At 38.4% G+C, this 23,980-nt stretch overlaps 1 protein-coding gene across 1 annotated transcript in view; it reads right to left on the bottom strand.

Moving 5' to 3' along the window:
- The window catches only part of LOC131029496 (uncharacterized), a 106,751-nt gene that overhangs the window by 45,578 nt on the left and 37,193 nt on the right, over nt 1-23,980 (bottom strand). The window lies entirely within an intron of this gene.

Below are 23,980 nucleotides of genomic sequence, written 5' to 3'. Positions count from 1 at the left end.
TTGGTGAGGGACAGGAGCGAAATCATCCTGATAGGCGATTTGTTCAACCTTTCATTGCTTTTTGACTAAGTCTGGATGCTCTATCACGTTCATTTTGTCCTCCATCACGCCTTTGATGTCTCAATTTGTCCAAACAAGGTCAGGAATGACTCCACTAAGCCTTTTCGCTCTGGACCCTTGGTGAGGGACAAGAGCGATTTGCCTTGGACCCCTGGAGAGGGACAGGAGCGCTTTTCGCTTTGGACCCTCAGTGAAGGACAGGAGCGCTTTTTGACTTTCTGAACTCTCTATCAGGATAATTTTTATGGAATACTTACTTATACTTTAAGTTATATTCCATATATACTTTCAGGGTGTTTGAGAGTGGTTTCAGACCTCCAGGAGTTATATTGCAAAATCTAGTTTTTTGAGGTTTTTCAGTTTCCAGACTTAGCCAAATTTCAGGACATTCCAAACTTAGTCAAATTTCAGGATCAAGACATCACTCAAGCCGGACTTGCTATCCATGTGATCCCCTTGGCGACACTCAAAATGCAAAGGCTAACTAACAAAACCCTAAAAGACCAAAAAAACAAACCCTAAAAAGCAAAAAAGCAAGGGTCCCCATTTGCAATGGGGCGATGTGTGAAAACGTCACAACAGTGTGTATATATCTATATATGGTAAGGAAAATCATCACATCCTTGCCTACTGAGACTGAATCTTAGATGACCTAAGTGAAGCCACGGCCTAGGCTCATGGAACCCAAGTCCACAATTAGCACTACTGAATCTGTTGTGCTAGCAGTTAGTTTTAATTTCAACCCTAAAAAGCAACTAGCTCTTTAAAACACTCATTTGTCCATTTTGACCTTCTTTCCACTTGCCCATTTACTTTCAATTTCCATTTGATTGTAACCATTGTCCACCTAGATTTCGTCGAGTTTTGAACAATATTCCCCCAACCACTTTGCCCAAAATAGCAATACACAATTGTGAACTTTGATATTTGGGATTCTACTTGGCAATCTCTCTTTGCATGCAATTTGATAAATTATGGTTTTGGCTTCTCCTATATTCTACAATTCTCATACGACCGTGATCTTCTTATGGCACTTTTGCTACACCAATACTCTTGTGAGCAATTGATATTGTGAGTTTTGTTATATTTTGTTGTCCATTATTCTAAAGGCTCTATGCTTACAGGCTTTTAGTGGCATTCACATTGTTGTTTTCTGGGTCTTTGAGGAGAAATCCTCTTGGTAAGTACTTCTATTCACATATTTTTTAAGGCATCTTTCCACAAACTTCCTAAACAAGGTGATATTTTCATTGTTTTATTTTAAGATCTCCTTTCATTTCTAATTTTATATATATGATTTTGGCATACTTTCTTCATATTGCCAAAATCTATTTTCTTTTGTGAGTTGTGAACATTTTGGTTATCTTGGCATCTTTATTGTGTTTTTACTTTCTTGGACAGCCTATCAAAACTCTGTCCATCTAAATTCATTTGTCGACATCACTAAATAACTATTTCATCTCTCATTTTCATTTCCATGCGCCTTAGAATACTAGTTTTCTGTAGACCTGGTTCATTAGTATTCACAGTTGTTAGTATTGTTGTTCTTTTTATTCTAAATACACCTAAGATTAAGAGCACACCCAAAATCCAATCTAGTTTCTATTTGAATGCTCACAGAGGTCAAAAGACCAAAATTGGGGCTTGACCACTCTGACAAGCTCCCTAGCAGTCACCCCCTTCTCTCTGTGTCCTGCTTGGTGGTTTTGTATGTCTAACCTTTCTTTGTCATTATTTATCATTTGATTTAGATAAATTTAGTTAAAACCAATCTTGCTATTATCCTGTGATTTACTAGTCATTTTCTTCAACTTTGCACCTGTATTTGCATTTCCTCTGTGTGCAAGTATTAGAGCTTCAGTTCTACTCTTTTATTTTTTGTTAGCTTTTCAAAAACGACACAATTGTTATATATCTAGCACAGTTGTGCTAGGGACTGATAAGCGGGATTTTGTCTGATTTAAATTTCTGGAAGGTGATCATCATTTTCAATTCTAGAAATCTGTTTTTACCATTTACAAGCATGTTTACATTCTATCAATAATTAGTTACCACAGTTACCATTTTATTTCATTCACAATCTTTCATTTTCCTACAAACATTAAAAAAATAATAGCATTATACATTGCTTGTTCTTATTAGATCAGATTAATACAAGAGTCTAATTAAAGCGTCAGAAATTGCATAAACTAATCTACTTTCTCATTTTAGGTAGTTAGCCTTACACCTCTTTCACCACAAGGGTTTTAGATACAAATGAGGAATTAGCACAATGGACTTGGCCAGGAATGATCCTGCATCTAAGTACATCATTGAGGATGACCATGCATGGGTTGATCATATGGACCATGAGGCAAAGTGTAATGTCCCCTTTCGGGATTAACCTAAATTTTGCCCTGGAATCACAAGTTCAATAAAAAGAAGGAACATAATATAGTTATGCATCAAATACATTATCATACATAATATAGTTATGCATCAAATACATTATCATACATACATATTATGGTTTATATCAATATGTGAGAAATTTTGCATTAAAGCCATTATCATGCTGTGTACATCAAGCATACATATTAAACATATATTCATGCACACCGCAATATCGAATAGGTTAAATATGGCTGTATTCTGAATTTGCAGGTCTCTTTCCTTTGTCTTCCTTCTTATTCAATTCCACTTGCTTGGTTCCTTGATTGCTATACATCCTCCATTACAGTACTGCATAAACCCCTTTCCAAATCTCCTTATAACATATCTATGCATCTGCTATTATACTCAGAGTTCTGATTTTAAAATGGTCTCATATATCTTCCTTTCTGCCTCTTATAATTAGATTGCTGTCTTACACTCATTAATTGTTGCCTTCATATTTTTTCTCTGCTATTCCAAACAATTTTCCTTATTTTCTGAATGCCTATCCCTTCCCCTTTAATTCCAATCTTATCTCTCTTTTTATACACTTCCAAATGGTGCGGTTATTCCTCAAAGGAGGCATCCACAAAGGGGGGTGTCTCTTCAGTCTGTCGTCCAGCATTTATCTCATAAGAACTATGAAGAAGGTTGGCGACTTCTAAGCACAGCCATATATTAATTATGATTGCTTTACTAAGTTCTAGCATTATGAGAGTCAGCCTCCTTCATATAACTAATTTCTCCCTGTTCCAATGCCCCTTAATACTAGTTGGACTTCCTTTAAATAGCCAATTTTAATTATTTATGTGTTAGGTTGGCCCTCTTCCATTTATTCAATTGCTTAAGGTTATTTGTAAGGTCAGCCCCTTGCTAATAATTGTTCTATTTTATCCTGGTCGGCCCTTGCCTGGGTTTATTTATAAGGTCTGCAATTTCTATTTGTAAAAGCAGTGATAATTTAAAGGCTGTGATTTCTTTTAGATTGGCAGGGGCATGATACAAAGCTTGCGGTGATGGAGAAGGAGGAGGATCAAGCCCATGCAAGTAGAAACAAATACATTGTCCAAGATGATGCTATTACCTCTTTTCCAGATAGAATGGTTGAAGTCACTTCTTTGACATATAGAAAGAGGTGCAAGATCTAGCAACTTGAATCTAATGTGGCCATGAGTCCCTTTCTTAAGCTTAGTTTAAATTTTCTATGTACATTTTTGCTAATTACACAAAATTCTAGATCCATTGTTTGTGTACAAAAAACAATTTTAAGCTATGTTACCAGGTTCCTCTAACCCAAACCCCAATCCAGGTGAGTACAGTTTGGGTTCAAGTTTGGGTCCCAGCCTGAGAACCTACGGTGCCCAGGAGGGGCCATTGGCAAACCAAAGCCAAACCCAAGCAAACCCAAGGGCTGCCCAAAAACAAAACCAAAAAAAGTTATTTTTTTAATACATTTTTATAAACAAAAAAAATCCTGCACACATAATTTTGCCCTATAGTGATAAAATTGTAAAAATGACATGAGTCAATGTGTCACGAAGGATTGTCATTTCAAAGGCCTTAATTTGTGATTGCTTTGCCCCTTGACCCTGCCCTGTATCATGACAGGGAACATGCCAAGGGTGTTGTCTCCCAAACCCATTGGGGGTATTGCCCCCAAAACCCCATAATGGGCATTACCCATTAACCCCGTTTCCCATGCAAAGAGCTACCCCTCAATCCCATTGGGGTCTTGTTGTGACCTATTTCACACATCACCCCATCACAGATGGGGACCCCCTGTTTTTTTTGCTTTTTAGGGTTTTTTTCCTAGCTCTGTAGTTTCATAAATCCATTTTCTCTGAGAGTTTTGAGTTAAGAGTTTTGAAGTCATCCCGAGCCAAATAGAGAAATCCTGCTCAAAATCATGTTTGAACGTTGTCAAAGTGCTTGAAAGGTCCAAGAGACGAGGATCGCAATTGCTTTGAGTCATTTTTGACAACTTTCTATTTTTAAGAATTTCTGCTTTTTTTGCTTTTTCTAAAAATAGAAAGTTTGATTTTGGCACTTTGGGCACATTCCAGGAAGCTGCTTTTTTGTCTTGCTTTTTTCTTTTTCTACTTTTTGGAAAGTAGAACCTGGGTTTTGTTACTCATATCATTTGAATATTGCCCATGTCTTCAGAATCGAAAAATTTTGCCTCTTAGTATAAAAAGAAGGGTTATGTTTTTTTTTGCTTTTTTCCAAGATTAGGGTTTTGATCCTCAGGCCATATCATTTTTGCCCATGTTATCAGAATTGAGAAATTTGGTCTCTAAGGGTAAAGAGCAACATGAAAACCCTAATTAGGGTTTTGTTCCAGAAGATTAGCCATATGATCAGTGCCCGTGTCCTCAGATTTGAAAAATTACGTCTTTAAGTGCAAAAAGCGAGTTGGTAACCCTAATTAGGGTTTTGTTCCAGATAGTCCAAGTCTAAACATGACAAGTCAGAAATGGACATAGCAGTTTGGATGAATGTGTTTGGAAAGAAGAAGAAGCATCAAGAACAAATTCGCTCATGACAAGAAAAGAAGGTTTGATCAACTTGGAATCATGTCTAAGCATAAACACATTCAAGAATGGCATGAAGTAAGCAAAGTCCGCCTTGAAGGTGAAAGCATATGACAAATGAACTCCGCCTTGGACATGTCCAACAGTCTTCCAAGTCTGCCTTGGCATAGGGTCTTTCAAGTTGGCATGGCAAAGAGAAGAAGAACTCCACTCATGCATACATGTCCAAGCATCTTCCAACTCCGCCTAGCCAAGGAAACAAAGTTGGCAAACAATTGGCAAACTCCTACATTTGGTTAACTAACTCATGGCAAGAGTTAGTCAAGCTCCTACATTTGGTTAAGATCAAAGATGTCCAAGCTTCTCCAAACCCCGCCTTGTCCAAGGAAGAGTGAAGTCCGCCTCAGAAGGATTCTCCAAGCATGTCTAAAGTCTGCCATGCCAAAGAAATCTAAGTGGCACATGAACCTTCAAGTCCGCCAAGAGCAACATGTCCAAAGACCTCCAAAGTCCACCCTAGACACATTAAGTGAAGTGGAAAGAGGTTGGTAAAGTCTGCCGAGGCAACTATGGAAGGAGACCATCCAAGTCTGCCACAAAGAGTAGAATAACACAAAACATGTCTAAGACTCTTCCAAGTCTGCCCAATTGGAAGAAAACAAAAAAGGCTAAGGAAACATAAATTGGCTAGACACCTCCAAAGTTCGCCCATGATGAGATCGAGATAGCAAGGCAAGGTTTGAAAGATGAAAAGCAAATAAAGCAAAAGATGGCAACACATTGTTAAAGTCCACCCATGGCAAAGACTATGCTAAGTCCGCCCTTGGCAGAGACTCTCCAAAGTCCACCCTAGACACAGGAAAAGATAACCAAATTTCGAAGTTGGCAAGAGATTTTCAAAGTTTGCCTTGGCATATAAACTTCCAAATCCACCTAAGGAAGAGAAAATTAAAGCAAGACAAGGTTGAGAAGAGTGTGGCAAGGACTAATCCAACTTCGCCCTTGGCTAATGCACTCCAAAGTCCGCCCAAGGGGTATGGAAGTATGAACATGGCACAAACTTCATGAAGTCCTCCTAGGCTAAAGAGAAGATAAAAAAGGTTTACCAAGACATGGCAAAGACCAAGGAAACTATCAACGTTCGCCAAAGAGAATTGTCCAAACAACTTGAACGACATAGCAAGAAGCAAGACATTGGCTAAGCACACTTCAAAGAGGAAATTAAAATTTACCAAGACAAACACAAGTAGTGAGACTTAGACATTACAAATTTGTCCAGGCATAAATGGAATATGTGAAAATGCCTAAGCCAAACAGTAAAATTCGCCCATGACCTATGGGTAAGACACGAAGAGAATCAACTTGCCACGACAAAAATAATTTTGACAAAAAAAAATTGCACATGAAATTAAGGGTTAATCAACGAACGGGTTGGAAAATAAATTTTGACACATGAATATTTTTAATTTTTTTCCAAACACAGAATTATTTTCGAAGAAAAAAATAATTCCAACACTTAAAAAGACTTTCAAAAACAAAATTCAAGAATCTTAGAATTTGGAAGAAAGTTCTAGAAGATTCCCTAGCCAAGGATAAAATTTTGAGAGAGGAATAAAACTTTCCATTTTGGAAAGATTTAAAACATAAAATACACAAAAAAATAATAAAAAATTAAAAAAACAAAAAAAGAACAAAGAAAGAAGCTTCTAAGTTTAAAATCCTTAAACTCTATATATTTTCAACCAGTCACTTTCAAAATTCACTATTCAGGTTGGAAATTTGGAGAGCAATTGAGAAGAAGTTTTCTCTCTCAGATTTTGGTGAAAATTGATTTTTAAAAAGGAATTGTGAAGGAGTAAAATTTTCTCTGTGTTGAAGCACAAGAACAAAGTGTTTTTCTCTGATTTTAAGATAGAATTTCAATCACAAAGAACAATTTCAATAATCCAAAATCTGAAGTTGACTGAATTCTTCTATTATTCTGTCTTATTTCTCATTAAATTTATCAATTTCTTTGACTAAATTCTTCACTTTCAATCTGCTTTTTCGCAGAAATTTAGCTTTTTGACAAGCCGAAAATGAAATTTTCAAGAAAAAGGATAAAAAATCAGAATTAAAACCTTAGAAATAATATTGAATTTTCATGTGTTTTGCAAGTTGATGACCACCAAAGGAACACCTTTTTAGAAAAGCGCCAATGAAGTTTGCCAATTAAGGAGTTCAGCCAGAATCAAAGATCAAATCTAAATGGAAGAATGTCACAGACACTGACCTTGGACATGTGGACTTAGAAGAATTCAAAAAGAATGGGCATGATGGACCCCTGCCGACACCCATTACTTGCCGGATGATGAGAAATGGCATCGCCCAAGTAGCTAGATTCCCTCCGGCTAAAGAATGTGTTGGGCTGATAGTTGAATGTGCTATCCACTGCAGTGCACAATCAAGGGAGATCATTGCACCTGATGGAAGGGTTTTAGCTAATATTTCAGAGTTAGCCATCCAAGAGACATTTGGAATACCAAACTATAATAAAACCTCCTCCAAGACTAAAGATGATACCAAGAGGATTTATAATAGCCAGTCTGAACTTTGTGCGCCAAATATTAACAAGTCATGGTTGGAAAAGAAAAGACCCCAAGGGTAAGGGCCAAAGAATCTATTGCGCCCATACTTCAAAGAGGAATATGGTGATATCATCCTACTACTGAATAGATTAATGGGCAGCCCTCAGGATGCGCCATTCGAGACATGGATGTATTACTTCATAGGTGAAATTACCTCGAGAGTCGATGTTCAATTGGTCCCGCATAATCAGCAACAATCCTCATGAACAGTTGATAAATTTGGAGAAGACAAAGACATTCTACATGAGCTCCTACATTATCTAATCATTGGCCAGAAATTTTAGATATTTCGGACTGATCTGCAGAGGCGTAGTTGGCAATGGAGAAAACGAATTCAAGTCCTATGACTATTACCCACAGCTACAGCTCAAGGAGAAGAGCCATTTCAAGCGAGCCAATGGTGCATTCCTGATGTACATCACAAGGACATTACAAGGAGGAACTCACCAAAGGTTATCTCCTGAAGCCAAAAGTTTAATCAGCAAGTATGGATCCTTGTTTATCCAATTTCCAAGATTTACCTACATAAGAATTCAAGGTTTTGACGATCGTCCTTACCGACTTCCGATCTATCCAATCAACAAGATGGTCCTACTTGAAGTTCTCAGACAACTAGAAACATATCACAAGATAGTCCTACTTGAAGTTCTCAAACAACTAGAAACATATCAAAGCTTCATAAGAATAAGACAAAAGGCAGTAATTACCTTTCCATTCTTTATTGGAAATATGGAAAAGTCTTGTCCAACAGCACAAGCAGCTGAAAGTGCCAAGCTAGAAATGCAGTGGTATCCTTTTACATTCTACCAATCCAGAGCTAATTATGATCCTTATGGCAATATTGGATCAATGAATGGAGAAAGATACAAACACAGAGTGGATATAAAAGATTTTTGGGCAAATGTTGCAGATGAGTTTGACACCAGGAAAAGACTATATTCCAGACTACCAGTAAGCTTGATCAGAACGAATGAACCTTTCCTTGTGCCTGATAAGCTGGAAGATAATGCAGAATATACTCAGCCTAGATGCAGAATATACTCAGCCTGGCTGCTTTGATGAGCATGCACCTCTTTCTCCTATCAAATGGTCAGAACCAAAGCATGCAAACTTGGCCACCATGATGTGGCCAGTTGTGAAATATTCCAGGTGGTGGGTTGATCAGCAGAGTCATAGATTAAGACGGAGAAATATAACCTTGACTTATGACCTGATGGGTCAAGCAAAAAGATATTCTTCAAATGAAGAAGCAACTCAAAGTGCCAGACCAATTGAAAATGCTAAAAAGAAGGGGAAGGCAATTGTGAATGAAGGACCTGATTAGAAGAAGCAAAGGATAGAACCATCTCATTCTGCCACATCTAGAAATGAAAACTATATATTAACTGTTGAAGAATCATTGGCTGAGAGAAAGATTCCTTCTCCAGTTCATGAAGAAAACGTAGAGATAATCCATCAAAAAGATGAGCAGCCTATGTCTCCTACCGGCACAGAAGTAGTGGAGTCGGACAATGAAATAGATCTTGAGGAAGGTGAATTTCAAGAAGGAATGATTTCCGCCCTTCAGGGAATCACATGTGAAGAAGGCAATCAGGAAATGGAAGGCATTGAGCAGCCCACTATTCCTGATTGGTTGAAAGAAAGATTGAAAGTAAATACACGAGAAATAGAAGTTCAAGAAGAGGACGATATGGCAGATTTCTTGGTGTTGTGACGTTTTCACACATCGCCCCATTGCAAATGGGGACCCATGTTTTTTTTGCTTTTTAGGGTTTGTTCTTTGGGTTTTTTTTTAGGGTTTTGTCAGTTAGCCTTTGCATTTTGAGTGCTGTCGGGGTGATCACATGGATAGCAAGTCCGGCTTGAGTGAGGTCCTGATCCTGAAATTTGGCTAAGTCTGGAATGTCCTGATCCTGAAATTTGACTAAGTCTGGAAACTGAAAAACCTCAAAAAACTAGATTTTGCAATATAACTCCTGGAGGTCTGAAACCACTCTCAAACATCCTGAAAGTATATATGGAATATAACTTAAAGTATAATTCTTATACTTAAATGTTATATTCCATAAAAAATTATCCTGATAGAGAGTGCGAAAGTCAAATTTCGCTCATGTCCTTCTCCAAGGGTCCAGAGCGAAATTCTCATAAAGGCCTAGATTTTTAAAGTTGATCATGTTTCAAGCGACCAAGGAGAATCAAGGGGACTTCATTTTACTCGTTGATAGCAATTACAAGTTGAAGAAGGCAAAGACAAGCTCAAAACCTTGAAGTTCGCTCCTGTCCCTCTCCAAGGGACCAGAGCGATGTTTATCATATTGGCCAAATCTCTCAAAAATCACGTGAAGTTAAGGTTTTGCAAAGTGGTAAAAGGTCCGAGGCATGATTAGAAGATGATATACAAAGGCTTCAAACGTTAAACGATCACCAATTTGTATAAAGAGCCTATATCGCTCCTGTCCTTTGGACAAGGACCAAAGCGATTTTCATTAAAATACCCATGTTCTTTCAAAATCATGACAAGGCAAGGGTAGGCGAAGTTAAGGACGTCCTTTGGAAGACAATGAACGAAGAACGAAGATCAAATGTTTGCAAATTTGAGCCAGGACACTAGGATCGCTCCTGTCCCTCTCCAAGGGACCAGGGCGATATCACATCTTAAAGACATTCCTTCGCACAAACAAGTCAATCAAACTTGAAGGACCCAGCTAAAATGCCGATTTGAACGTAAGGATCAAGATTTTGGACGTCAAAAATGCAAGGATCAAGACCAAATTGATGGATCGCTCCCGTCCCTCAGTCAGGGACCAGGGCGATGAGGTACGTATTATTTCATTTTCAAAAGTTTGGCACTCAAACACATTTCTTTAAATTTATTTTAAATGCTAAAATCGATGGATTGCAAATTTAATTAAAAATGGCATTTAAATATTGCGCTTGATATTATTAATTATTTTTTGCCTTGTGAAAATCGAATTTGATTAAATTAATTTAGAACGATGGCATTTAATAATTAATAATTAATTAATTAAAAAAAATCAAAGGGAGCACTTGGTTTATGAAGGTCGGCCTTTCTTATTTATTAAAAAATCGTTTATAATTGCTTTATTTACCAAAGTCGGCCTAAGATCAATATGAAGGTAAGCGCCTATAAAGGGAAGGTGGTTTATTCATTTCAAATCATCATTTGACATCCTTCATTAGCATGCGATTTGGAGAATACAAAGGAGGTGCGAGCTTAGTCTCAAGTTGGGCGAACTTGCCAAAGACCACGTCAAAGATATCCTCAAGGGTGATGAATTGATAAAGGGATTGTTCATTTAAAGAAGATCACGTTGAAGCCATCTAATTTTGATTTTGCCTAGGCAAATTCCTTGTTTTGCATTCTAGAGTTAGCTCTCAACTGAGGTATGGCGATATTTGTTTTATTGATTTTGAATTTTGATCGTCATAGCCTTAAATTTTGAAATTTTGAATTCATAGCTCAATAGTCGTTTTTAGGAAATGATTAATAAAGGACTTATCATTAAGTTTCCTAAAATTTGCTCTCTAATTTATGTTATGTATTGCAAAATCATGGTACTAATTTTGAAATGTTGTGTAGGCATCAAATGGAGATCTCTTCAAGGAAAATCAAGCCGGATCCAAGACGGTCTTCACCAGGACGGTCTTCGCCAGGACGATCAAGTAAGGACAAGGGCGACCTTTTTTAATCCAGCGTTCCAAGGCGAGGTACATCATCTTCCTGCACATCAAGGACACAAGGAGTTAGAACAAGGGCTCGTTGAAGAAGCAAATAATTCCAGATGAATTAATTAAAGCAAGCTTCTCAACAACATCAAGTTGAATATTTACCAAAGTTACAAGTGTCAGATGAGGTGGCATCCTAGTCATCACGTCTCCAATCAGTGAGGTCCATCTCAGCATGTCCAGATTCAATGTACTTAACTCATGGAAGGTGGCACAAACTCCGATGTACCTACCCTAGCTATCCATTGGTCGATTTTTCTAGAGGGGACATGTGTCCAAGCAATACAATTTTATCATTGGTCAAGCATTAAATGTTATGTAATGGTTGTAACAAACCCTAATTAGGGTTTTCATTGTAAAATCTTGGCCATTGATCTCGAATTGATCTAAGCCATCAAATTGTATTGTGGGCACTATATAAGCCCAGGCATTTCATTTGTAAAGGCTAATTAGCAATAATTAGAGAGAGAGTTGTAAATAATTAGCAATTGTTAGAGATAGTATGTAAATAGTTAGAATAGTTAGAGAATAGAATAGCAATTAGAGTAGAATAGGAGGACAAGGCAAGAAATTGTTGCCATTGATTGTAAACAAACTCCATTTTCATTGAAGTAATGGTGAAGTGTGTCGTTTCTTGCAATTTGCATGGTTTCTTGTTGAGTCTTCAATCCTAGATGGTAGATGATTAGATGAATGGAGGAAATGCGATTGATTAATGGTGGAATTCGTACATCCATACTACTAGCAGTTTGTTGATTGCAGACTTGCCTTGTGTAGTCAACTGGAATCGTTCGGCTTAAGCTCAATTTCAATTTGTCGCTTCTTCATTGATATGCATCAATTTGATGGTGTCTATGCCTACGGTGATAATTTGAACATCATAAAGCTCCCCTTAGAAGATCGCACTAGTCTTGTGTAGATGTTCCATTGATGTCAAAATAAGATCTAGTTAGAGTTTCATAAAAAAATCAAGTCATTGCTCCTACATTCTTAGTATTAGGATTAGATCCTCTCTTCGCCCTTATCCTTTTTCATTTTTTTTTAAATCTAAGTCAGTAAGAGCCTGTGTCCAGCAAAGCAGATCGGAAGTTCAATCATCACATGTAAGTCCCCTTGTGATCCCAGCAAATCACATCATACCACTGGAGCTTGTCCACACGTAGAGACCCTACATCAAAGAACCTTGGAGTCTTCCTAACTGATCCTTTATGCGAATCTTCAGCAGTTAGAGACTATTTTCTCAAGAGAGGATAAGATGCCTATTGGTATTTTATTCTGTGTATGATGGTGTATAAAATACACGTCAACACTTGGCCAGATTAGAACAGGTTGCCACAAAGAAGCCAACCAGAAGGTTTTCCACCATCCAAAGAGATGAATCCGGCTACAGGACAGTACAAATTGTTGTGCCAAAAGTGGACAAGGCAAAGGGGGATATTGGTCCCCATGAATATGAAGTCACTGCAATCAGTTTAGGACCAACTACCAAGAAGCAGGAAGTCGAAGACTCGGATAATTCAGTTGCTTCCATGAAGACAAGAGTGGACAAGGAAGTAGAAAAGAAGAAGGAATGTAAGAAAGAAGTTGAGCGCCTAAGGGAATACATTCAGCACTTGACTAAGCCACTTAACCAAGCCAATCCAGAAGCTCCTCCACCCTTGAATCCATAAGAAACTATCAGAAGTTCTGAGGAAGAAGTAGTAACAGCCAGAGAGACCAAGGCATGGATGGAAAGCACAAGTAAAGAGGCAGCCACATTTGTGGAAAGGTTAGAACTAACATATGGACAAACCTCATTTTACTCTCCAAGATTGCAAGCATGGCAGAAGCATGGGCTAATCTTCAGGACATTCAAGAAAGAATCATTCCCTGGCTTAGAGAATTGAAAGGAGTTTCAAAGCAAGAACTAATTGATGGAAAAATAATTGAAGCAGGAGCCGCATATGACTTCAACGGTTGGCACTAGAAATTGGTTGCATGCAGTGAAGTCTTGGAAAAAGTGAAGGCAGATGCTGACAAAGCTAAGGAGCAGATAAGAGAAATTCAAGACAAGATTTACCTTGTAGCTGCAAAGATACTTGAAAAGGAAACTATCCGAGAGAAGAATATGAAGTTGGAAAATCTAAAGACCAAGACACAAGAGATCTTCATAACTGGACCACTCCTGAAGCAAAATCTGGCTAAGGCATCGAACCTCCTGTCCATCAAAGATGCTTTCCAAAAACAAGAATTAGATTGGGAAACTAGTTTTGTTGTATGTGCAGATGATTTGGAAGGATCAGAATTCAGAGTTAGTATGGTGCCACATGTCACAACGGAAGAGGTTGATCAGATTGTGTCCAGGTTAATTGAGCTTTCTGCCTCTCAACAGGAGAAAGAGGTGCAATCCTAAAAAATGGCACCTTGTGCCATTTGTCTTGCATGCACTGGATATTAGTTTTATTTTGGGAAACTCTAATTAGGGTTAGGTTGTCTTAATCTTGACCATTGATCTTAGATTGATCTTGGCCATTCATTTGTTTTCAGAAACTCTATTTAAACTCTTCTCTCATTTCATTTCAGTGTGGAGAAATTTGTGAAATTGTTGCGTAGAGCTACTTGGGTAATAAAAGGTTCATTATCAATATTGTTTTGAAGTCTTTCTTGTTATCAAGTGGTTGCATGGTTGCATATTTTCTTCAACACTTAGAATAGTTTTGCTTTGAGTAATTTGGTTTGAAATTGTTAGATGAATGAAGGATTGATAGTTTAAATAGGTGAAACTTTTGCTCATACTTTTTTTGAATGGATGATTTTCATTCAGCGTGTAAAGTTAGCCTAAGCTTTTGATGTGGATGCTTAACTTCTATTTTGAGTAATATTGTTCAATTGTTGGTATTATTCATAAGTGTGAAAATCTATGTGGCGAAACAAAGTGTCGTTACCAGTTTCACGCAGTCTTTATCGTCTCTTGAGTTCATAGGAATAGCTTAGCAGTAGTTAGAATTCCTAAACCCTCATCCTTTTTTATTTTTTTGAAATCCCAAATCAGAAAATCCAAAAAAACAAAGAGCATTAATTGATAAATTTGCCTAAGTCTAGCTTGTGAATGATCCTAGTTGCCAAGCGTAAGTCCCCCTTGTATTTCAGCACATGCTACCCAAGAAGCTATCCACATAAAGTCGCCCGTTTGCACATATAGACCTTGGAGTTGCCTCGTAGTCTTTCTCGCAATATTGGCACAAGTAGTGATTTTGTTCAGGAGAGGATAGAGTATCATTGGATATTTTACTCTAAAAGTTCAGTATATGATAAAATGTACAACAACAGGTCTCCACTCCCCAAACCCCCTCTAGTAATTAGGATCTCTTGTCACATAAGAAACTTGATTACGATGAGGGGTGACGAGGAATTGGGATCCAGCTTTTGAGTGTGTTGACTTAAACATTATTATTGCACAAGTTGCCAAAAAATATCTTTTGATAAGGCAATTTGTACGATACATGGCTAGCAGAAGTGGCATTGTAACTCATTGTGGCTCAAGTGAAAGCGAACCAAATGTTAAACTTTGATGCTTTTGATGAAGAGCAATATGAAGAATATTAAATATTGATTATAATTCTCATTGTGTACATTTGATTATAATTCTCATTGTGTACATTGTGTATCTTCCTTTTTGATGCAATACAAGGAGGATTGTCGAATTTGGTTAAAAACCCTAACTAACTAGGCAACCCTCGTGCAGAATCTGCAAGGTCTTAACTATTCAGAATTTTAACCATCGGCAAATGGAAGATAACCAACAACTCTATACCTTCACGTGGTCACATAAGAAGTTTGAATCCATACAGCAATCTTAAAAAAAAAAAAAGAACAAATTGCATAAACACAGCGAGTTGCAGAAAATAAACTTAAAATTTTGGTGCCAATGATTTCAAAGTTCAAAAATCAGTTGTACATTCCTGAATCCCCTCGTTGCTATACAATTTATACCAAATTTATGCATTCCCATGGTCACAATGGACCCTTGGGTTCCCTGACTATTCGACTTCCACAATTGGAAAAAATCAAACAAGACATCTGCATCGGAATAACAATTCCGAAATGACAAACCTCTACTGGACACCGACGTCGGGATAGCAATCTCGAACCGAAACCTGAAACACCCATCAGAATAACTAGAACCGACAGAGTAACCATTTTGTGTAATCCCAATGGAGTTACTTATTCCGATGTCTAATTTCGGTATAGCTTATACCGAACAAGACACTTAAGGGTCTATCGAAACAGCCATGTAAGGTCGTGTTGTGTTTTTATGCACATGCGAACACAAAATAAAATACCAAGATATCTTATCCTCTCTTGAACAAAATCTCTCGGATGCTGAAGATTTGCTTAAGGATCATTGGAGAAGACTCCAAGGTTCTTATATATAGGGTCTCTACGTGTGGATAAGCTCTTGTGGTATGATGTGATTATGCTAGATTCACAAGGGGACTTGCATTTGTATGCCTGAAAGCTTGATTTGTTGGAACTCAAGTCCTATCTACTAACCGAGGAGAATAAAGAAATAGCAAAAGGTGTAGGGTTTAGAGAGTCTAATCTAAGACATAGAATGTAAGAAGATAGATGAACGACTACGCGGAGTCCTACTGGGCTAGGTCTCACCATCAACTGAACAATTTGACACCAGCTCAATGCAATCTTCTAAGGGACACTTCGAATATGTTCAAATCTTTACACCATCAGGCACTGATCACCATTCAAGTTAATGCATGAACAATGTACGTATGACAATTCGAGATTAAGCTCATTCAATGCCAGTTGACCACACACGACACACTTACAATCAGCAAGAGGCTAGTGGTATGGACTAGGCGGATTCCACACGAGTGTATTCAACAATTTTCTCCATTCAATCTAATTATCTACCATCTAATATGAAGATTCAACGAGAAACCATGCACATTGCAAAGAAACAACATATTTCACCATATCTTCAATGAAAATGGAGTCTTTTACAATTAAGGCAACAATGTCTTGCCTTCTCTTCCTACTCTACTCTAATTGCTACTCTATTCTCTTTAGACTATCTATTGACTATTAACTCACTATTAGCTATTTTCTGACTATTAACTATTAACCTTTACAAATGAAGAGCTTGAGCCTTTTATAATGCTCTCAATACAATTCAATGGCTCAAATCAATTTGAGATCAATGGCCAAGTTTTTACAATGAAAACCCTAATTAGGGTTTGTTACAACAAACTCTCCTAGGCCAATGAGAAAATTACATTCCATGCATGAGAACCAATAGGCAACAAGGGTAGGCACATCGGAGTTTGTGCCCGCATGTGTAAGCGTGGTTCATCGAATTTGGACATGTTGATGTGGAGCTTTCTGATTGGAGGAATAGTGATTGGGATGCCACCTTGTCTTATCCTTGCTCTGTGATGACCTTAGTCGATCCTCCATTGTCCTTGATGTGCCTGAGGAATGGCGTACCTTTCCTTGACTCTCTTGTGTTTGTCTATGAGATCCTCTTGAAGAGGTCTCCTTTGACCTTGATGTTGAAATATTCTTCTTGAGATCCTCGTTCCGATCTCCCTCCAATCTGATCCCTCTGACTGCTGCAAAACAAATAAGTGAATATCAAACACATGTGATATATAGTTTATACAATTTCTCAATTTGACATAATCTCTGATTTTATGTGATTTGCAGGTCTGATAGGTGCAGGTTTAGGAGAGATTGTCCTTTGCTTGAGCAAATTTGCTCTTGCTATGATGAATTCAGTCCTTCCTTTGAATATACTAATGAGATCGCTCCCTCAAAGGATCAGATCTGCACCTTAAATATACCAAATTCACCTTTGTTGGATCGCTGTTCTGCAAGCTTGCATTTTAAATCTAAATTTTGCCTCCTCAATCATCAATTATATTCATTGCTCCTTAAATTGGCACTTTGGAGAATCAGGTCTAGGCTTAAAGATTGTTGAATTTGTCTAGACCTGCCTTGTTAAGTTTTGAAATTCACCTTCAAATCAGCTGCTGCAGTTTGCTCTTTCCAGTTTGTTCTTTGTAGAATTCGGCTCATGAAGATTATTAACCTTCCTTCTTAAGATCTGAAATTGGCTTCTTTAATAGATGAAATCTGCTGATGAAATTCACTTCCTAAGTCTGCTTCTTAAATTCGCTCTAGAGAAGAATGTGTTTGAATGGATGATGAATGACTAAGATGTGTTCTTTCTTATATAGGCGCCTTCACCTCTCTCTTGAAAAGCCGACTTTGTTTGAATAAATAAAATTAATTGTATCTTCCCCAAGCTGGCCGACTTCTTCATTGGAAATTCAAATTTGAACTTGGCGCCAAAGGTGAGATTGGTTTATTAATGCATCAAACCGCCTTGTTTGCTTCTAGGCCGACTTGCATTTAACCTTCTCTCCAATTCTTTTGTTCTTGTCATGATTTCGCTCTTGTACCTTCAAGAGGTACATGCCTCTATCACAACGTCGCTATTGTACCTTAGAGAGGGAGATGAGCGAACTAGGAGCTGCTCTTAATTCTCTCGTCTTTTAAATGAAAGCACACTCAATACTCATGTCCGAAAGTCCTTCAACACGTTTTACTAGCAAATCCGTCCCTCTCAAGAGGTTTTGCTCCTGTACCCTTGGAAGGGACATCAGCGAACCTCTTACTTAGCTCAATTCATCTCTCATTTCTCTTCACTTTGCCTTGAACTTGGTTTTTTTGAATTATTCTTTCGCCACAATCAAGTTGATTTGCCTTCAATTTTTCTACAAATGGGATCCATTTAATGGTTTGGGTGAGATAGGAGGTCCTTTCAAGAATTTCGCTCTTGTACCTTTGGAGGGTCAACAGCGAATTTGGCTCTTAAGCTCAAATTCTTAGCTTCTCTTCCAAATTTCTAAGTCCACTCTTGTTTAAATTCATCTTTAAGGGCGAGTTCAAGCTAATTTCCTTCCAATCCATCCCTTAGAGTGAGGGTTTTGTCCAAAATAAGAGCCAAGTGGGAGCCTTAGAACAATCCGCTCATGTACCTTTGAGAGGATCAGGAGCGAATTTGGTGTTCTTACTCAATTTCTCCATTTCCTTTTCAGTTTTCACGTCTAAACCTCATAGCCTTGCTCCTCCAAAGGGAAAATGAGTTTAAGTTTGCATGAGGTTAAGTGCAAGAATTCATTCAAATTAAGGCAATGATCTCTTTCTTGAGGAATTTGCTCCTGTACCTTTGGAACGGTCAGGAGTGAACTATGAGTTGCTCTTAGTTTTCTCACTCATTTACTGAAAACACACTTAATCTTCATGATCATTAGAAGGTTCATGATGCGGCAAAGGCTTAAATCACCTCCAAGGAGGCTTGTCTAGATATCTTAATTAGCAAAACACTCCTCTTCAATAAACTTCACTCTTGTACCTATGGAAGGTACATGAGCGATCTTGACAAATATGTCTTAGGCTTTGATTAAACACTCACTTCTCTTCCTTGCTCGTGCCATTTCAGCCTTGAATCATCCTGAGAAGGCACCTTGGGGGCAATTTTGTTTGGGATTTGGGAGCAAAGTCACTGTTTTAGCAGATTCGCTTGGGTACCTGTTGATATGTTTTTTATGCACATGCGAACACAGAATAAAATACCTAGGGTACCTTATCCTCTATTGAGTAAAGTTTCCCAACTGCTGAAGATATCGCGGAAGGATCAATCGAGGCAACTCCAAGGTTATGTTATGTAGGATCTCTACTCGTGGATAAGCTCTTCGTGGTATGATGTGATTTTGCTGGAATCACAAGGTGACTTACACTCAATGACTTGAACGTCTGATTTGCTGGAATCACAAGTCCTATTTACTAACTGGAAGACAAACAAATGGCAAAAGATGCAGGGTTCAGGAAGTCTACTCTACTACCTAGAATGCGAGAAGATGGATGAACGACTAGGTGGAGTCCTACTGGGCTGAGTCTCACCATCAGGCTTGAACAATCCGACATCAACTCAATGCGATCTTCTAAGGGATGCTTCCAATACGTTCAAATCGTACACCATCAGACACTGATCACCATTCAAGATAATGCATGAACAATAGACGTGTAACGACTTAAGATTAAGCTCATTTTATGCCAGTTGACCACGCAGGGCGCACTTACAATCAGTAAGAGGCTAGTGGTATGGACTCGACGGATTCCATACAGGTGCATTCAACAACTTCTTTCATTCAATTTAATTATCTATCATCTAAAATGAAGATTCAACAAGAGACCATGCATATTGCAACGAAACAACACACTTCACCATAACTTCAATGAAAATGGAGTTTGTTACAATCACTGGCAACAATTTCTTGCCTTGTCCTCCTAATTTACTCTAATTGCTATTCTATCAGCTGACTATTCACTATTAGCTAACTATTCATCTACTATCAACTATTGACTAACTATCCGCCTTTACAAATGAGGAGCCAGGGCTTACATAGTGCCCACAATACAATTCAATGGCTTAGATCAATTTGAGATGAATGGCCGAGATTTTACAATAAAAACCCTAATTAGGGTTTGTTACAACAAACTCAATTCTGACCAATGAAATAATTGCATTATTTGGACACATGTCTTCTCTAGAATATTCGACCAATGGATAGCCGAGGTAGGTACATCGAAGTTTGTGCCATCCCCAATGAGTCAGGTACATTGAATCTAGACACGCTGAGGTGGACCAATCCGACTAGAGGAGTGATGACTGGGATGCCACCTTGTCTGACACTTGTAACTTGGTAGATGCTCAATTTGATGACGCTGAGAAGATAATTTTAATTAACTCTTCTTGAAACTATCTGCTTCTCCAACGGACCCTTGCTTTAACCTCCTTTGTCTTTGATGTGCAGGATGGATGGTGTACCTTTCCTTCAAATGCTGGACTGGAAGAGGTCGTCCTTGATGATGCTGGACTAGAAGTGGTCGTCCTTGCCCTGGCCTGGTCTTGAGGAGGTCGTCCTTGATCTGGCCTGGTCTTCTTTCATCTGCAAGACAAACCATAAGATGATTAAGGACGCATAATATATTTATTCTAACATAGCATTTTATACCTTAAATCACAAACAAGAAGACATCAAAATGAAGTTTACTCAAGATTCTTTCCAGGGACAGGCTCTATAAGAATTTCGCCCTGGACCCTCTGGAAGGGTCAGGAGCGAAATTTGCTATTTTGCCTAATTTAGACTTCTCTTCAACATTATCTCACAATTAGCTCTTCGCCTAGCCCAAACAAGGTAAAAATAGGAGTTTCAAAAGATTTCGCCCTGGACCCTCTGGAAGGGTCAAGAGCAAATTTTCTTGGTTAGGCCTCAATTACCACATTTTTTCACTCCAAAATCCTCCAGAAGGTGAGCATATGCTTGTTTTAGTCCAACAAAGTCTAGGGATCCATCCTTTTAGCTTCTCACATGGGCAAATTAGGTGATAATGAGAATTTCGCTCTGGACCCTTTGGAAGGGTCAGGAGCGAAATTCCTTCTTTAGACTTTATTTTACACTTCCTTTACTTCAATTCACCCTACAAGGCAAGAATATCTCACTCCAGCCTCAACCATGCCATAGGTATCAACATTTTACCTTCACTCAAGGGAAAAATGGTTGATTTGGAGAATTTCGCCCTGGACCCTTTGGAAGGGTCAAGAGTGAATTTCTCTCTTGGCTTGTTTTCCTTCACTTCAACTCATCTTGCAAGGCTTAAATAACCTCTCTCCAGTCTTTTCATGCCTTAGGAATCAAAATCTTGTCTTGACACAAAGAGGAAATAGTGACTTTGATGAATTTCGCTCTAGACCCTTTGGAAGGGTCGGGAGCGAAATTCACTTTTTGCTTGCCTATTCACACTAAATTTGACTTTCTTCACTTCACTTCATCTGGAATCCCACATATTGAATCCACTTCTCAACTTGGCAACATTGGTTTGATCTTCACAAGGCCCAAAAAGTCAAATTCGCTCAAAAACCTAGCCAGGGACAAGACCTATCCAGAATTTCGCTCTAGACCCTTTGGAAGGGTCAGGAGCGAATTTCTTCCTCTAGCCCAAAATCATCACTTTTGGAGACAACAATCAATTCAAGGGCAATCTTAAGGGCATCCCTCACCTTGGTCTAGGCATGGCTTTATTCAAAATTTGGAGAAAAGGATGGTTTTAAGGTTTTTCGCTCTGGACCCTTTGGAAGGGTCAGGAGCAAAAATCCTATTTTAGGCTCTTCTTCCTCCATTCTTTCAACATTAATTAACTTCAAAAGGGCAAGAACACCAATCTTGACACTCATCCAAGCTACAAAAACCCAAGTTTGACTTGACTTTGCTAGGAAAATAAGGGTTTTTTAGGAATTTCGCTCTGGACCCTTTGGAAGGGTCAGGAGCAAATTTCCTATTTTGAGCTTATTTAGCTACTCCATTACCTCAATCCAATATTCAAAGGCAAGAACACATCAAAGTCCTTCTAACCATGCCATAAAACTCAAGAATTTGACCATCTCCAAGAAGAAAATATGAGTTTCCAAGAATTTCGCTCTGGACCCTTTGGAAGGGTCAGTAGCGAAATCCATATTCTTGATTGATTTCTCACCTCCTTCATCCAATCCATCTTCAAAATTGATCTAACTCAACTCTCCTCTCCACAATCAAGCCCACTCACCACCAAATTAGCTTGAAAACTTCACCTCTCAATGCCTTAGGCAAAATAAAGGGGGGGTAAATGAGGATTTCGCTCTCGACCCTTTGGAAGGGTCAGGAGCGAAATCCATGTTCTGAGTTGATTTCCACCATTTCTCAAGGAAAGAACACATAAATCTACCTTTCAACACGCCTTAGAAACCAACACTTGGCCAAAACTAGGAAGGAAATAAGAGCTATAGAGATTTTCGCTCTGGACCCTTTTGGAAGGGTCAGGAGCGAAAATTACTTTTTAGTCTTCTTCCTCCATCCTTTCAACTTGAATCCACCTCAAAAAGGCAAGAAAACACTTCTCCTCACTCATCCAAGTTATAGAAACCCAAGTTTGACTTGATTTTGCTAAGAAAATAAGGGTTTTTAGGAATTCCGCTCTGGACCCTTTGGAAGGGTCAGGAGCGAAATTCACTATTTGGCTCAATCCCTTCACTTTCAATGATTTCCTTGCGCTTGAAGTCATTCCTAAGGATCTCTTTCACCTCAATTCACTTTAGTCTGCAATTGCATTGGCACAATATTTGGAAAAAAGGTGGTTTTGAGAAAATTCGCTCTGGGCCCTTTGAAAGGATCAGGAGCGAATTTCTCATTCTTGACTTGATCCTCCATCTTCTCAACTCCAATCCTCTCTAGAAGGTATCTAAACATCATTCCTCACCCAAGGGACAAGGTTTGTGGTCTGAGCAAGGTCAAAAAATAGGTGTGTAAGGAATTTCGCTCTGGACCATTTAGAAGGGTCAGGAGCGAAATTCACCTTCTTGGCTAAAATCCTTCACTTTTCAACGCTTTCAAACATTCCCAAAGGCACAAAACATGTCAAACACTTCCATACATGCCTTAGAGACCAACACTTAGCCAAAATTAGGAAGAAAATAAGGGTTATGAGGATTTTCACTCTGGACCCTTTGGAAGGGTCAGGAGCGAAAATCTTGATTTATCCAATTCTCTCTCAAACTTGATCAATTTCAAGGTTCTTTCAAACTCTATTCATCATTTTAGGCAAGATAGAAGGTCAAATGGAAGATTTCGCTTTGGACACTTTGGAAGGGTCAGGAGCGAAATTTCCATTCTAGGTTGATTTTCACCATTTTGTAGTCTTAAACCTTCTTTCCAAGGCAAACATGCATCAAGTCTCCTCAACTATGCCTCAAAATCGAAAACTTGGCCATATGAAAGAGCAAAATAGAGGAAAAGGTGAATTTCGCTTTGGACCCTTTGGAAGGGTCAGGAGCGAAATTCATGCTTTAGACAAGATCCACACTTTCAAACACCTCAAATCACTTCCTAAGGCAAGAATATGTCAATTTGCCCTTACCATGCCCAAGGAATCAAGGTTTCCAGTGCAAACAAGGAGAAAAAAGGTGTCTAGGGAGAATTTCGCTCTGGACCCTTTGGAAGGGTCAGGAGCGAAATTCACATTTAGGCTCAAATCTTGATTTCATTTCTCACTTTTCTTCATCCAAACAAGTGATTTGCCCTCAATAATGCCTGGGAATGAGTTAGTTCTAAGTTTGGGTCAAACTAGAATGTCTTATGGAGAATTTCGCTCTGGACCCTCTGGAAGGGTCAGGAGCGAAATTCGCTTTGGACCCTTTGGAAGGGTCAGGAGCGAAATTTGACATTTTGGTCTCTCCGTCAGGATTCATGTATGGAATATAACATTTAAGTATAAGAAAGAAGAATGTCACTTATACTTTAAGTTATATTCCATATATATTGTCAGGATGTTTGAGAGTGGTTTCGGACCTCCAGGAGTTATAATGTAAAATCTAGTTTTTGGAGGATTCTTTAGATTTCCAGACTTAGTCAAATTTCAGGATCAGGATGCCATTCTAGACTTAGCCAAATTTCAGGACATTTGAAAATCAGGATGACATTCCAGACTTCATCACTCACCAACTCG

Source organism: Cryptomeria japonica, chromosome 11, assembly GCF_030272615.1.
Source record: "Cryptomeria japonica chromosome 11, Sugi_1.0, whole genome shotgun sequence".
In the NCBI taxonomy this organism is placed as follows: domain Eukaryota; kingdom Viridiplantae; phylum Streptophyta; class Pinopsida; order Cupressales; family Cupressaceae; genus Cryptomeria; species Cryptomeria japonica.
The sequence above is the reverse complement of the archived record's forward strand: the minus strand, read 5'-3'. Positions and strand labels throughout refer to the sequence as shown.